This window comes from Gossypium arboreum, chromosome 13 (genome assembly GCF_025698485.1).
Source record: "Gossypium arboreum isolate Shixiya-1 chromosome 13, ASM2569848v2, whole genome shotgun sequence".
In the NCBI taxonomy this organism is placed as follows: domain Eukaryota; kingdom Viridiplantae; phylum Streptophyta; class Magnoliopsida; order Malvales; family Malvaceae; genus Gossypium; species Gossypium arboreum.
In genome coordinates, this window is record NC_069082.1 from 66,984,681 (window position 1) to 67,000,294 (window position 15,614).

At 35.1% G+C, this 15,614-nt stretch overlaps 1 long non-coding RNA gene across 1 annotated transcript; it reads left to right on the forward strand.

Annotated features, from left to right (window-relative positions):
• The first annotated feature begins 6,706 nt into the window (after window positions 1-6,706).
• LOC128286672 (uncharacterized) lies at window positions 6,707-8,022 on the forward strand. The gene is made up of 3 exons (XR_008277291.1): window positions 6,707-6,818; window positions 7,776-7,844; window positions 7,934-8,022. It is a non-coding gene; the product is annotated as an uncharacterized LOC128286672 (long non-coding RNA).
• Window positions 8,023-15,614: the final 7,592 nt, after the last annotated feature.

The following is a 15,614-nucleotide window of genomic DNA, read 5'->3' on the forward strand; positions in this document are numbered from 1 at the left end:
AATTAAAATTATTCAAACACAAATTCATTCAATTTAATCCGAAAGCATATAATTGGGAAAATTACCATTTTGCCCCTGACATTTCACAGTTTTCACAAATTAGTCCCTATTGCACAAAACACAAAATATGCAAAATTTTAATATACCATGCTTAGGTCGAATATATATCTTCCTTATATAAGTCCACACATTTCATTTATTTTACATTTTAGTCCCTCAATTTATTATTTTTACAAATTAGCCCTAATTACTCAAATTCATCAAAACTTTAAATACAAAACATGTTAATCTATCACATATATTTTATTTTCCAGCATCAAACAACAAAAATCACAAGCTTTCAACAATGGAAAAATATAAAATCATCATCAAATTCAAAAATTGAGACATGGGCTTGATATATAACATAACAACGATCTCAAAAACATAAAAATTATCAAAAATCGAGCTAAATTACATACCTTAATTAAGCATGCATATGATCGAACCTTAAAACTCTTTTTTTCTTTTCTTTTTTACAACATTTGACCATTTCAAAAGATGAATGCATGGCTTTTACTTATTTTATGTTTTATTATATTAACATTATTTAATATATTACAAAATTAACCTTTGTTATAAAATATGAAACCATTATATATTATGAATGAAACCGTCCATCACTAATTACATCATAAAGACCCCATATTAAAAGAACAAAGCAATTTGATGCTTTAATAATTAGTTAGGAACTTTTATAACTTACGCGATTCAGCCCTTTTATTAAATTGAGCATCCAAACAATAAATTTTTCAAACGAGATTTTCACACACATAAATTCACACATAATAAACATAGAAAATAATTTTTAAATATTTTTCTGACTCGGATTCTAGTCCCGAAAAGAATGAATATATGAGGTGTGTATCCGATTTAGGTACGTTCAAAATGTATACTATGTTTGAGAATTAAAAGGTAAGTATATGTATTAATGATGATATGTGATATAAGTATGAGAAAGTATACCATATGTGCAAATGAATTGAATATATGAGAAATGTATATGATTGATATGGGTTAAGATAGTATTTGACTATGGATTATATGTAATTATATGATGTTTATATGCTTTAATTGATAAGTTTATTTGTATATGGCTTACTAAGCTTTTGAAAGCTTACTTTGCAAGTGATTACATTGTTTTATAGATATCATAGCTATCGAGAGCTCGGGAATTGTCGAGGATCATCACCACATTATCGAACTATATTTTGGTACCTTTTGAAAATGTATATATTGAAGTATGGCATGTATAGGCTAGAAGTACTTTGATTATGTTTTGTAATGTGTATATCTAGCTATGTGATATGGCTTGGTTTTGGATGTGATTATGAATAAATTTTAGTTTATGCTATGTGTTCAAAAATGGTATGTTTTGATGCACTTTTGCATGACCAAATGAAATGGTCAATTTTGGTAAGTTTTTGAATTGTGCTTATTTGGAGAAAAGGTAATATTTGGCATGAGATTGAGTGATGGATATTAAGGTTATAAACCATATGTTTTGTTTGATTCTTGCTTATAGAATGACAGGTTTTGATATATGTTACAAGCGTGGAAATTGTTCATAATGAAATGGCATGAAAGATACATGATTTAGATTTGAAATTGGTTGAAATTATAGTGCAAATGTGTTTGGTTTTGATGTTTGTAGGGAGGACCCTTAATGGGTGGCAATTTGGCCTCCCAGATGGCCTATTTTTGCCCACACGGGTTTGTGTCTCAACCATGTTGCTCGAGGGCCATTTTGAAATGAGCCTAAGCAGACCACACGGTCGCACACATGGAGGTGTGCTAGGTCGTGTGGCCAAGTCAGTCTCGACCATGGGCCAGACACACGAGCATGTGACTGGCCATGCGAATCAAGTCAATAGCCTCCCTAATTTTCACATAGCCTAGCACAGGGGCGTGTCTTGTGGTCGTGTGTACAAGTTAGTATGTATGCCCTGTTTTGACATGGCCTAGACACACGGGCATGTCTACTACTGTGTGAGGCACACGGCCTGTTCACACGGGCGTGTGACCTCTGTAATTTTGAAAAATGTTTAAGTTTTCAAAAAATTTTGTATGAGCTCGATTTAGTCCCGAATCTTTTCTAAAGCATGTTTAAGGTTTCGATGACCTATGTAATTGACTTTGTTGTGATGTATGACTACAATTATGGATGATGTTTATAAATTGTTTGTAAAATGTTGTGGTTGTCTGGTAATGCCTTTAACCCTAGTCCGACAATGGATACGGGTTAGGAGTGTTACAAAGCTTTATAGCTTAGTAAGCTCATATAATTCAAAATTTAACTTACCATTTATTCAAAATCAAACAAATAAACAAAGTATATCAAATTCACTTGCCAAATGCTTATACACAAGTATTTATCAATAAGTTAGTCACATAAGTGCATGTAATCATCCATTATCTCAATTTAATACTCAATACATTGTATCATATCTAATTCATATATCATGTACATCATATGTAACATTTCACTCTCAATCATATAAACAATAAATCATTCGATATCAGTAACTCATCCGTTTAAACAGTACTTCATCCATATAACAGTAATTCATCCTTATAACACATAGCTTTTTCACATAACCAATAACAAAATTTATGCTCGTTGAACCTATTAGAATATCGAGGGATACTCGAGTGATATACATTACATATAAATCAGTAATTCGTTGGTTCATTATCTTTTCCGCTCTTTCGATCTATGATTAGTAAGCTCCTTCTGAGCTGATGGATAGTAAGCTCTATTGAGCTGAAATGGTGAGCTCTGAGGAGCTGATATGTCGGTAAGCTCTTACGAGCTGTGGTGAGTCCGCAACACATGTAGGATCTCCACCTAAACTGTAACCTTAGTGACATGTCACTTGTATCCTACGAATTCCTACGGTTCAAACGAGGCTCGGTAACCATCATACTATATCAATAAGGCATTCGAATTTCAAATAATTACAAGTATTTAAACGTTCGATTCTAATTATATGAACTTACCTCGAGTTGCTTGGATGGAAATTATCAATTATTCGTTTACTTTTCCTTTTCCCCGATCTAATCCCAATTTCAAATTATCTTGATCAATTTAAGCTTGAAGTTTCCAATTGCTTAACCCTAAAATGGTTTCTTTTATCTTCAATTTTCAGCTATTTGTGAGAAAGATGGACAAATATTTGATTTTGTTATGTTTTAATTAACCTTTATTATCTATTTACCAATTTAACCTTAATGACATTTATTAATTACACCAAATTGCAAACCGCTATCATCCTCTAACTCTCAAATGGGTTAAATACCACTTAAGGACCTTTACTTTAAGGTTCTATAGCTATTTAACACCATTAGCTAATAGAATAGCACTTTTGCAATTTACGCGATTTAGTCGTTTTTCTCGAATTAACCATTCAAACAGTAAAATTTCTTTACAAAACTTTCACATAATAATTCTATCATGCTTTAAACTTTAATAAAATAATAAAATAAATATTTTGAATTTGGATTTGTGGTTTCAAACCACTGTTCTGATTTGACTAAAAATGGGCTGTTACAGTAGCAATCATCCAAAATCCCTTAACAAAACGTCGATAATAACTAAGCAAACCCAAAAAACTTTTAACTTTAGATACATTTCTCAGAGGTTTCCAATCGAGAACTGTCGAAATCTTACTCGGATCAACCCGTATGCCTTTCGCTGAAACAATGTGTCCCAAAAATCTGACTTCTCGGAGCCAAAACTCACTTTTGCTGAATTTAGCAAATAATTTCTCTTCTCTCAAAGTATACAACACAATTCTTAAATGTTTGGCATGCTCAGACTCATCTCGTGAATAATAAAAATGTCGTTAATAAAAACATCCCCAAACTTATCTAAATACGGTCTGAAGATTCGATTCATCAAGTCCATAAAAACTGCATGAGCATTAGTTAATCCAAAACCCATACCTCATTCTGAGCGCGGTCTTCGGCACATCCGTATCTTTAACTCTCAACTGATAATAGTCTGATCTCATGTCTATCTTCGAGAACACTGTTGCCCCTTTCAATTGATCGAACAAATCATTAATCATCTATAAAGAATACTTGTTCTTTATCGTAACTTTGTTAAGCTGACAATAATTAATATAAAATGTAACACCCTTATCCTATACCCGTCGTCGGATTAGGGTTATGAGGCATTATCGATTAACATAAATCTCAGATCAACTTCTATCGTAATTTAACTAATAAAAATTTTAAATCAACTACCATGCTTCAATTTAATATTACATAAGAAATAAGAATTAAACTAATCAAATAATGCCAATAAGGAAACAAGAAACATTTTTTTTTAAAACTTTTATAACCTTGAGCATTATATGCGTAAAATGTTCTATAGTTATATAAGCATCATTCGCACACCATGAATGAGCAACCACAAATTAGTTCCTTACAAATAATTAAACTACTCAAGTAATCCTTAAACATTATAGTATTATATATATCGTGAGAGATCGGTACAAAATTTTGTTGGCCTTCCATCAAATTAACTAACAAAGTTTACCTTTGTTGAAACACAAGTAAAAAAAACCTAACACATGAATATATATATATATATATTTACTTGAAAGCGTATATATGCATATTACAATGTCACATTATAAATCAAAACATTATCCCGGCAACTATCAAGTCACAAGCAAGTCGTTTTATTATGAGTATAAATATTTATACAAACATGTGCCGAATCTCAATTTAACTAGACCATTTCATCCAAACATATCCTATAACCGAATATGCCAAAACATCATTCCAAAAGCCTTCTAGCCTAATTATGTAACAATTTTACCTCACCTGTATAAGTCTTTAACCACATCCATCACTTACACTTTTAATAACCGCACATATCAAGCTAATATACAAATATCATCACTTTAACTAACATATTTAATAATTCCTTCATAACCTAACTATTATTACAAAAACAAATCACCTTTATTATCTATCATAGCCGAAATATATTATTTAAAACCACATACACACGCAAAATTTTCATCACCGAACAACTCAAGCCAAACACATCCAAAAATTATAATTAATAAAACATATAAGACTAAATCTAAGCAGTATAAGCAAGCCACTCTCCAGCACATAGTACTTATCACAAACTTTATATATATGCATAACACATAGCCACAAACTAAGATAAACATAACCCATGCCTAGCATGATTGAATTTATATAATAAAATTTAGCCATCTTCGCATGGCTTTTATATATGCATTCATTTCCAAAGTATTTAACCTCAAAACCAGCCTCTACATGCCATAATTCAAGTTCAGTTTAAAGGTACCAAAGCTGTGGATAGTGTGACGATATTGGCTGACAATCCCCGAGCTTATAGCTTGATTCCAAATTCTATAAAATAGAGTAACCACAACAAACAGAATAAGCTATCACAACTTAGTAAGTTTTAAGCAATCAAACAATCAAATAAAATTAATTAATATAACTAAACAGAACCAAATTATTTTATCATACCACATGTAGATCCAATCGTTTATAAATACATAAATTCATACTAAGTATGTATTTAAACATATAATAAATATTTCTCTTTTATTTATTATTATTATTTTTTTATATTATCACCTTGACCGAATATTTATATCACCAAAATTCATATAAATTGCTTTTAATCTTCATAGCCGAATATATAATACATATTTAGTTTACACGTACAAACACAAAACTCATGTGATTTATTATGCTTCCACTTGCATGTATTAACCATATAAGCGAATACGTACCCCATCACTTAATCACATACACATAAGAACTATTACAACATGCTTACTAGTCAATCACAAAATAAATACACATATCATACATATATATATATATTTTTAAAACTTATACTTACAAAATTTGTAACAAATAACCAAGGTGTTTACTTACCTTTGTTCAAATAAATGACAAATAAATTCTTACCTGATCTATAGTTTGTTTTACACATTCATTCTCATTATACCTCTGCCCGATGAACCATTCGGAATTGGATAGGACACTCAGATTGTAACACCCCGAATTTGGGCTTAGAAGTATTGGGCCTTGAGTGTGGGTTCGTAAGGAGGTTTTATATAGGTATTTAATTGTGCAATGAAATGACACAATTAAATGTTTGCTTTAGTGGTTAATGGCTTTGAGAAGTGTTGGAGAAATCTTGGGTTCAAACTTGGGCTTTAGCAAAATTTTGGTATTAAGTGAAAAAAACCGGATGCTTGGATGAGGGTTTTAAATTATTGTGTTAAATAAATGACACAAAGAAGCTTGTAGTCTAGTGGTTGTGGCGTCATTAAGGTTGTATGGGAGCCTGGGTTCAAGCCTTGGCCCTTGCAATTTATTTTGGGTTTTTAAAGGGAACTTGGACTTTGGCCTTTAGACCTTATAATTAATTGGGGATAAAATATGACACAAAAAGCCTTGTGGCTTAGTGGCAAGTAGCGTGTGGAGCATTTAAGGGGAGGCATAGGTTCGAATCCCATGGCAAGCAAGGAGCATTTATTTTGCTAACAGGGGGCGGCAAGAGTTGGTGTTAAATTTAAACTCTAATGTTGGAGGGATCCCACATCGGGAAGCTAACATAAGAGTGGATGCGAAGCTAGCTTTAAATAGAGAGAACCATGAGGAGAGTAGAGGTACCTTTCTTGGCTGATCCCTTTCGCTGTATGGCATGCTCGTTTGGGTTGGGCGTCGGCTAAGGGTGCTCGGAGTGTGGATTAACTCCAGTCTCCTATCAGGTGTGTATTTCTTACTACTCTAGCTGTAGGATGGCTACTTGGGCATGATGGTAGAAAGGGGTCATGTGGGCCTAATGGGCCTACAGGCCCAATTGGATAAGTTATTTGATTGTGTAGTAAATATTGGGCTAGGCTAGGTGAATCTCATATTTGTGGCTAGATTTGGGCTAAAAGGGCCACACGAGCGTGTGGGCCCATTTGGGCCGAGAATAGGCTTTAGGCCCATTCGTATTGTTATCCCTGTTTAGAATACTTTAGTTTACTAAAATTACCAAAATACCCTTAGTTTGTAAAAATCTTTGAAATACCTCGATTTCTAAATTTATGAAATACCTTCGACTTGTAAAATTACCAAAGTACCCCGATTCTGTAATTCTTGTTTTACCCTAATTTACATAATTACCGTTTTACCTCGATTTACATGATTATCGTTTTACCTCGACTTACGTAATTACTGTTTTACCCTCGATTTATAGAATTACCATTTTACCTCAATTTATAGAATTCTTGTTTTACCCTTGATTTACTGTAATTCTTGTTTTACCTCGATTTACAAAATTACTAAAATACCCTTGGTTTGTAAAATTACCAAAATACCCCTAGTTTGTAAAATTACCAAAATACCCTTGGTTTGTGAAATTACCGAAATACCCTCAATTTGTAAAATTACCAAAATACCTCGATTTACAAAGTTACGTAAATACCCTTGACTTTCTAAAATTATAGAAATACCATTGGTTTATAAAATTACTTGAAATACCTTTGGTTTGTTGATTTACCAAAACACCCTTGTAGGATGAAATGACTAAAATACCCTTAAAAGGTAAAAAGACCGTAAAGCCCCAGTAGGGTAAAGTGACCGTAATACCCCTATATGGTAAAATGACGAATATGCCCTTATGTTCCGTATGAATGATGTGCTTAGGATTTACATATATTGATATTGGATTAGTTAAGTTTGAGTGACAGGTGGTGGTTATCGTAGGCGATTGACTTTGGAAACATTTCAACTTCAACCCGTAACAGGTGTGTACTAACCCTCGTAATAGCTTAGATTAATATTTGCTAAAAAGTCGAAAGCTTCATATTTTAGTGATTCGGGAATTAATATTTAGATCTATTTTCTACGCACGTTTGAGTTGGATTCACAACGGATATGGGGTAGGAAGGTATTTGGAACGTTCTTCAACGAGTAGATATCTTGGTAAGTATTCAAACCTTCTTTCCATTTGTATCTTGTGGTTTAAGAAAAGCTGAAAACCCCTCTGTCGACTAAGGCTAAAAGGGTTTTTGGTGTTATTTGGTTTGTTGGTGCTAGTGAGGATTAAAGGCTACCGATCGAGGAGTGTGTGAAAAGCTTGGATCATCGGAGTGACTAAAACTAGTCATCAACTTCGGCAAAGGTATGAACCCAAGGGCCATTGGGGATGGTGGCTGAATGTGTAAGTGATGATAATAGGTAGTTTTTGATTTGGTTTAATATTAACATGGTCTAATCTATAAGTGGTTGATTATAGGAGAAATCGCATAGGAGATCTCGTCAAGGAATATCGCAAATCAAGTGTGTAACGAACCCTTTTTCATTGCTTAAAACGATAAATGCCGAAAAGCCGAAATGCCGAAATTCTGGCATTTCGAGGACTTGTGAGCAAGCGAATGCTCACTAGTTAGTTAGAATTGATGAGATGATGATCGGGAACAATGGAAACGATAATGACGTGTTTTTGGCGTTCACGGTAAGTTGGGCCTCGAGGGGCTGAAATAGGGCCCAATAGGCTTTCGAGCCCATTTGGGTAAAATTGGTAGAAAACGTTAAATTGAATGTTAAGATTGTTAATACTATTATGGATATAGGCTAAATGGGTCTAGATGACGAAATTGGCAAAATAGGGCCCATTAGGGGTTTTAGGCCCAATAACTCGATTTCGCTAAAAATGGGCCAGAATCACTATTTGCACCCATGAATTGTTAGTAATCGTTAATGAACATGGAAACCCTAATTTTTGGTAGAATTACAAGATTACCCTTATAACATAAAAATGACCGTTTTGCCCCTAGGTAAAAGTGACCATTATACCCCTAGGGTTTATATATGAACTTAATGTATGGGATTTTGATAAACATGATATGTATGATATGCACATGACATGTATGATATGCACATGATATGTATGATATGCACATGAGATGTTCATAAATGCATTGGGTTGGGTTTTTATATGGATGGAGGAAGTGCAAAAGGGCTTATGCCCCAGTTATTAAAGGGCTTATGCCCCAGTTATTAAAGGGCTTATGCCCCAGTTATCAAAAGGGCTTATGCCCCAGTTATTAAAGGGCTTATGCCCTAGTGATCAAAAGGGCTTATGCCCCAGTTATTAAAGGGCTTATGCCCCAGTGATCAAAAGGGCTTACGCCCCAGTTATTAAAGGGCTTTTGCCCCAGTTATTAAAAGAGGCAAGGCCTTCAGTTATATGATAAAGCAGCTATGCTGCCAGTGGAGAGTTATGGCGGGGTGGGTCGAGTTAATCCCCACATGGTGTGCTGGTTGGTACGGGTGGAGAGTAGCGGATGGTGGGTTGAGTAGTCTCCCCAAATGGGTTTGCATTCTTTCATTGACATTATATGTGATATTGAAATGGGCCTATGGGCCATACCGTTTATAGAAAAGGCTTCGGCCCAGTAATATGAAATTTGAAAAGGCTTCGGCCCAGTGTTATGAAATATGAAATATGAAAAGGGCTATGGCCCAGTACATGTTTGAGATTGGATTTGGGCTTAGACCCAACAGGCTGTTGTTGTTTTGGGATCTGAAGGGGCTTGTTGCACACTGAGTTTCCAAACTCACCCCCCTTTCCTTAACCTTGCAGGTGAGCCTTGATGTGGGGACTTGGGCCGGAGGGGATTCAGAGTGGCCACGGTGATCGTCTTGGGCTTTAAATAAAGTGTTGGTTTCCATTTAATTTCCTTTAACTATTATTTATTTTTGGGTTGTAATAAGGCCAATTTTAACTTTTCTTTTATTTCTTTTCGGGATTATTTTAATTTTAATAACTTTAAAAATTGGTTAATAATTATTCAAATGGGCTAGACTTAGGACGTGTTTTCAAAATGATACTTGTTTTCAAAATATCTCAACACCACAATTAATCGATTTATCAAAGACGTCCACTTAAACAAATTCAAACTCGATATAACAAAGTGTGGCTATGGTTGTGGGCATGTCTAGGATTGGATCCAATTAAAGAGCTTGGTACTTAAGCGACCTTCATGGCTCACCTCCTCGTCTCGGATACCTACCGGTGCCCAGCTTCCATACACTTTGTTAACTCAATAAAATGTATGGTTTTAAAACACTAAAACGGAACGTGGGTTTTCAACTCCAATGTGGCACGTCAGATTCGGCCATAACGTCTGGGCCGGGTTTGGGGTGTTACATAGATAATTACACAAGTCATACACTACCACGTCCCAAACGTGGTCTTACATGTAGCCACATACTGATGCCACTGTCCCAGATAGGGTCTTACTCGTAAACACATATCGGAACCACATATTGATGCCATGGTCTTACACGCACATATATATCGGAATCCTATGTCATGACATATGTATCCTAACTATTCCTAAGGTTCAAACGAGGCTTTTGGACTTCGTATCTCGGTCGAATTGAACTTGAAAGTGTGGTAGCTACATTTATACATATTCAGCCATAGAAAAATTAAATTCTAACACTCCATAACAGCATATAATTATAACATTAATTTACTAATAAACACGTCTATTTGCTTATAAACTTACCTCGGACGGTACAAAACGGAATCGGGCGACTAGTCGACAACTTTCGTTTTTCCCCGATCCAAATCTGATTTCTTTAGTTCTTGATCTAAAAATATTCAAATTAAGCTCATTCAAATATATTTTCATTCAATTTAGTCCAAAAACTCATAAATAGGTAAATTACCATTTTACCTCTAACATTTATAATTTTTACAATTTAGTCCCTATTATTCAAAACACAAAATACACAAAATTTCCAATTACCCATGTTTAGCCGAATGTTACCCATTACCATACGAGTCCATATATTTCATTAATTTCAAATTTTAGTCCCTCAAATTATTATTTTTTCAATTAAGTCCTAATTACTCAAAATTATCAAAAATTTCAATACAAAATATGTTAAGCTAAAACATATCTTTCATTTTTCATCATCAAACCACAAAAACCACAAACTATCAACAATGGCACAACTCAAAATATCCATCAAAATAAAAAATTTAAGCATGGGTTTTGTAGTACTCGAAGCAACAATCTCAAAAATGTAAAAAATATCAAAAACCGAGCTGAACACTTACCTTAATCTAGCTTGAATAAGGTCGAACCCTACTTTGTTTTCTTTCTTTTTCTTTGTTTTAGTTTCAGTGCAAAGATGAAGAAATAACATGGATATGGCTTTTTATTTTATAATATAATAACATACATTAACTTATTATTATTTACCTTTTTTTTCGTTTTAACTTTAGTTAATATATTATAAAAATCATCCACTACCATCCAAAATTATATATATAATGGGATAATTTCACCATAAATACCCCCATTTAGAAAGCCATTAACAAATAAGCCCTTTACAAAATGAACTACCCATTTTTCAATTTACGCAATTAAGTCCTTTTATTTAATCGGACACCTAAACGACAAAATTAAATCACAAAAAATTCACAGATATAAATTCACACAAAATAAGCATATAAAATATTTTTTAAATATTTTTTTGACTTGGATTCGTGGTCTCGAAACCACCGTCAACTCTCCCCCCTTAGGGATTTTCGTCCCCGAAAATCTTACCAGTGAATAGGTTTGGATAACGTTCTTTGATTGTATCTTCTGGCTCCCATGTTGCTTCCTCAACTTCATGCTTATGCCATAATACTTTAACTAACGAGATCTTTTTATTCCGTAACTCTTTAGTCTCACGAGTCAAAATACGAATCGGTTCTTCTTCGTAGGTCATATCAGGCTGAATTTCAATCTCAGACGGACTGATCACATGAGAAGGATCAGATCGATACCTCCGAAGCATCAAAACGTGGAATACATTCTGGATCTTTTCTAACTCAGGTGGCAACGATAATCTATAAGCAACTGGCCCAATACGCTCTATTACCTCATACGGCCCAATAAATCTTGGACTCAATTTGCTTTTAGGACCGATTCTGAGTATTTTCTTCCATGGTAAGACTTTCAAGAAAACTTTATCTCCAATTTGAAACTCTATATCTTTACGTTTCAAGTCCACGTAAGATTTCTGACGATCTAACGCTCCTTTCAAACTTTCACGGATCACTTTCACTTTCTATTTAGTTTCTCTAATCAAGTCAACCCCGTATATCTTATTTTCACTGAGCTCAGTCCAGTACAATGGCGTACGGCATTTTTGACCATACAAAGCTTCATAAGGTGCCATTTTAATACTCGATTGATAGCTATTATTGTACGCAAATTCAATCAGAGGCAAGTATCATTCCCACATACTTTCAAACTCGAGAAAGCTACATCTCAACATATCCTCAAGTATCTGTATGATTCGCTCAGATTGGCCATCTGTTTGAGGATGGAAAGCAGTACTGAAATGTAATTTCGTACCTAGTGCATCTTGCAATTTCTTCCAAAATCGTGATGTAAATCTCGGATCTCTATCCGAAACAATAGATATAGGCACACCATGTAGTCTCACAATCTGAGAAACATACAATTTAGCCAGCTTATCAAGTGTGTAGTCTGTACGTATCGGGACAAAATGAGCCGATTTGGTCAATCTATCAACAACAAACCAGATTGTATCTTTCTTGCTCAGTGTCAACGGTAAACCAGATACAAAATTCATCGTAACTCTATCCCATTTCCACTCAGGTATCATGATCGGATGAAGTAACCCTAAAGGTACCTGATGCTCGGCTTTTACTTGTTGATAGACTAAACATCTTGCAACAAAGTCAGAGATGTCTCGTTTCATGCCAGGCCACCAATAGAGTTGTTTTAGATCATTATACATCTTTGTACTACCTGGGTGAACAGATAACCAACTGCTGTGAGCTTTATTCAAAATCACCAAAATCAATTCTGAATTCCTAGGGATGCATATTCGGTCTCTAAACCTCAAACAGTCATCAGCATCAACTCTGAACTCTGGATCAGCATCCGTCACACACTGACCTCGTTTCGCAACCAATTCATTATCAACTTTCTGGGCATTACATATTTGTTGAACAAACAATGGTCTAGCTTTCAATTCAGCCACTATCGAACCATCATCAGACATAGCCAAATGCGTATTCATTACACGCAAAGCAAACAATGATTTTTGGCTTAAAGCATCAGCAACAACGTTAGCCTTTCCCGGGTGATAGTCAATCACAAGCTCGTAGTCTTTTAGCAATTCTAACCATCAGCGTTGTCTCAAATTTAGATCTTTCTGAGTCATCAAGTATTTCAGGCTTTTATGATCAGAATAAACATGACATTTCTCACCAAACAGATATGACGCCAAATTTTCAACGCAAACACAATGGTTGCCAGTTCCAGGTCATGTGTTGGATAATTCGTTTCATGTGGCTTCAACTGTCTCGAGGCATAAGCTATCACTCTGCCTTCCTGCATCAGAACACAACCCAAACCATTTAACGATGCATCACTATAAATAACAAATTCTTTACCTGATTCTGGCTGAACTAGCACTGGAGCTTCTGTCAAAAGGGCTTTCAACTGATCGAAGCTTTTCTGGCACTTCTCTAACCACTGTAACTTAACATTTTTTCACAATAGCTTTGTCATCGGGGCTGCAATCATAAAGAAACGTTTCACGAACCTTCTATAATAACCAGCAAGTCCTAGAAAGCTTCGAACTTCAGAAACATTCTTCAGAGGTTTCCAATCCAGTATAGCTGAAATTTTGCTTATATCAACTCGAATACTCGATGCTGATACTACATGACCCAGAAAACTAACTTCACTTAACCAGAACTCGTATTTACTGAATTTTGCATACAACTGCTTATCTCGTAAGGTCTGCAACACAAGTCTCAAATGTTTGACATGTTCAGCTTCATCACGAGAGTAAATCAAAATGTCATCTATAAATACAACCACAAACTGGTCCAGATACGGTCTGAAGATCCAATTCATCAAATCCATGAAAACAGCAGGTGCATTAGTGAGTCCGAAAGGCATAACCAAAAATTCATAGTGTCCGTACCTCGTTCTAAAAGCAATCTTCGGCACATCTGAACCTTTAACTCACAACTGATAGTAGTCTGATCTCAAATTTATCTTCAAAAATACTATCGCCCCTTTCAGTTGGTCAAACAGATCATCAATCCATGGCAACGGATACTTATTCTTTATAGTCACCTTATTAAGCTATCTGTAATCGATGCACATTCTCATAGTTCCATCTTTCTTTTTCACAAACAACATAGGTGCACCCCACGGAGAGAAACTCGGTCGCGTGAAACCTCTATCTGCCAATTCTTGTAATTGAGCTTTCAATTCTTTTAATTCTATAGGTGCCATTCTGTACGGAGCTATGGACATCGGATTCATCCCAGGCATTAACTCAATACCAAAGTCTACTTCCCGAATAGGCGGCAAACCCGGTAATTCTTCTGAAAAAACATCCGGATACTCACATACAATAGGTACTGATTCAATGTTTCTTTCAGCTGCTTTACTATCAAGCACATAGGAAAAATAAGCTTCACACCCTTTTCTCACATATTTCTGAGCTAACATCGAAGAAATCACTGCTGGTAACCCATACAAATCACTAGATTCAATCCAGATAATTTCATCCTTTTAGCTCCGTAGATCAATGGTCTTCATTTTGCAGTTCACAACAGCATCATGTAAAGTCAGCCAATCCATACCCAAAATTATATCGAACTCATCAAATGGCAACAACATCAAATCAACCGGAAAGCACAGATCTCGAACCATCAAGGGACAATTCTTACACACTTTATCAACCATAACAAACCAGCCCAAGGGGTTTGACACTCTAATCACAAACTCAGTAGACTCAACAGACAGAGTCTTACTGAATACTAATATCTCACATACATATAAATGAGTAGAACCAGGATCAATCAATGCAATTACATTAGTATCATAAAGAGTAAATGTACCAGTAATAACATCTGGGGATGAAGCCTCCTCTCGTGCACGTATAGCATAAGCTCTAGCAGGTGCACGAGCCTCAGATCTGATTACCGCATCTTTAGTCCCTCTCTGACTGCCACTCGTATTACCAACATTTCTGGGTTGTCTACCTCGAGCTGCAGTGTTACCCGATCTTGTATTCTGCACTGGATTTTCTCGGTTAACATTAGGCAATCTCAAATATAATAATCTATTGATTCGTATCTAAAACAAGCCCGATCATGTAACCTGCAACTATCGGGATGTCATTTACCATAGTGCTTACACTCAGGTTGATTTATCTGACATTACCCACACTCGTTACTAAGGTAGCTCTTGAGCTCACTAGTGGTCTATTCTGATCCCGTCTGGAGTAACCTGAAGTGGCTTTAGAATGGCTAAAATCATCTCGGAACTTCTTTGATGCCGACTGGAATGACTTACCAGATGTTCTTTTACGTGCATCTCTAGCTTCAAAGTCAGCTTTTCTTTTCTCTTTCCCGAGCTCTTCAGCTTTGGAGGCTCGCTCAACCAGTACCACAAACTCTTTTATCTCAAGTACGCCAACTAATAGTTTGATATCTTCATTCAGTCCATATT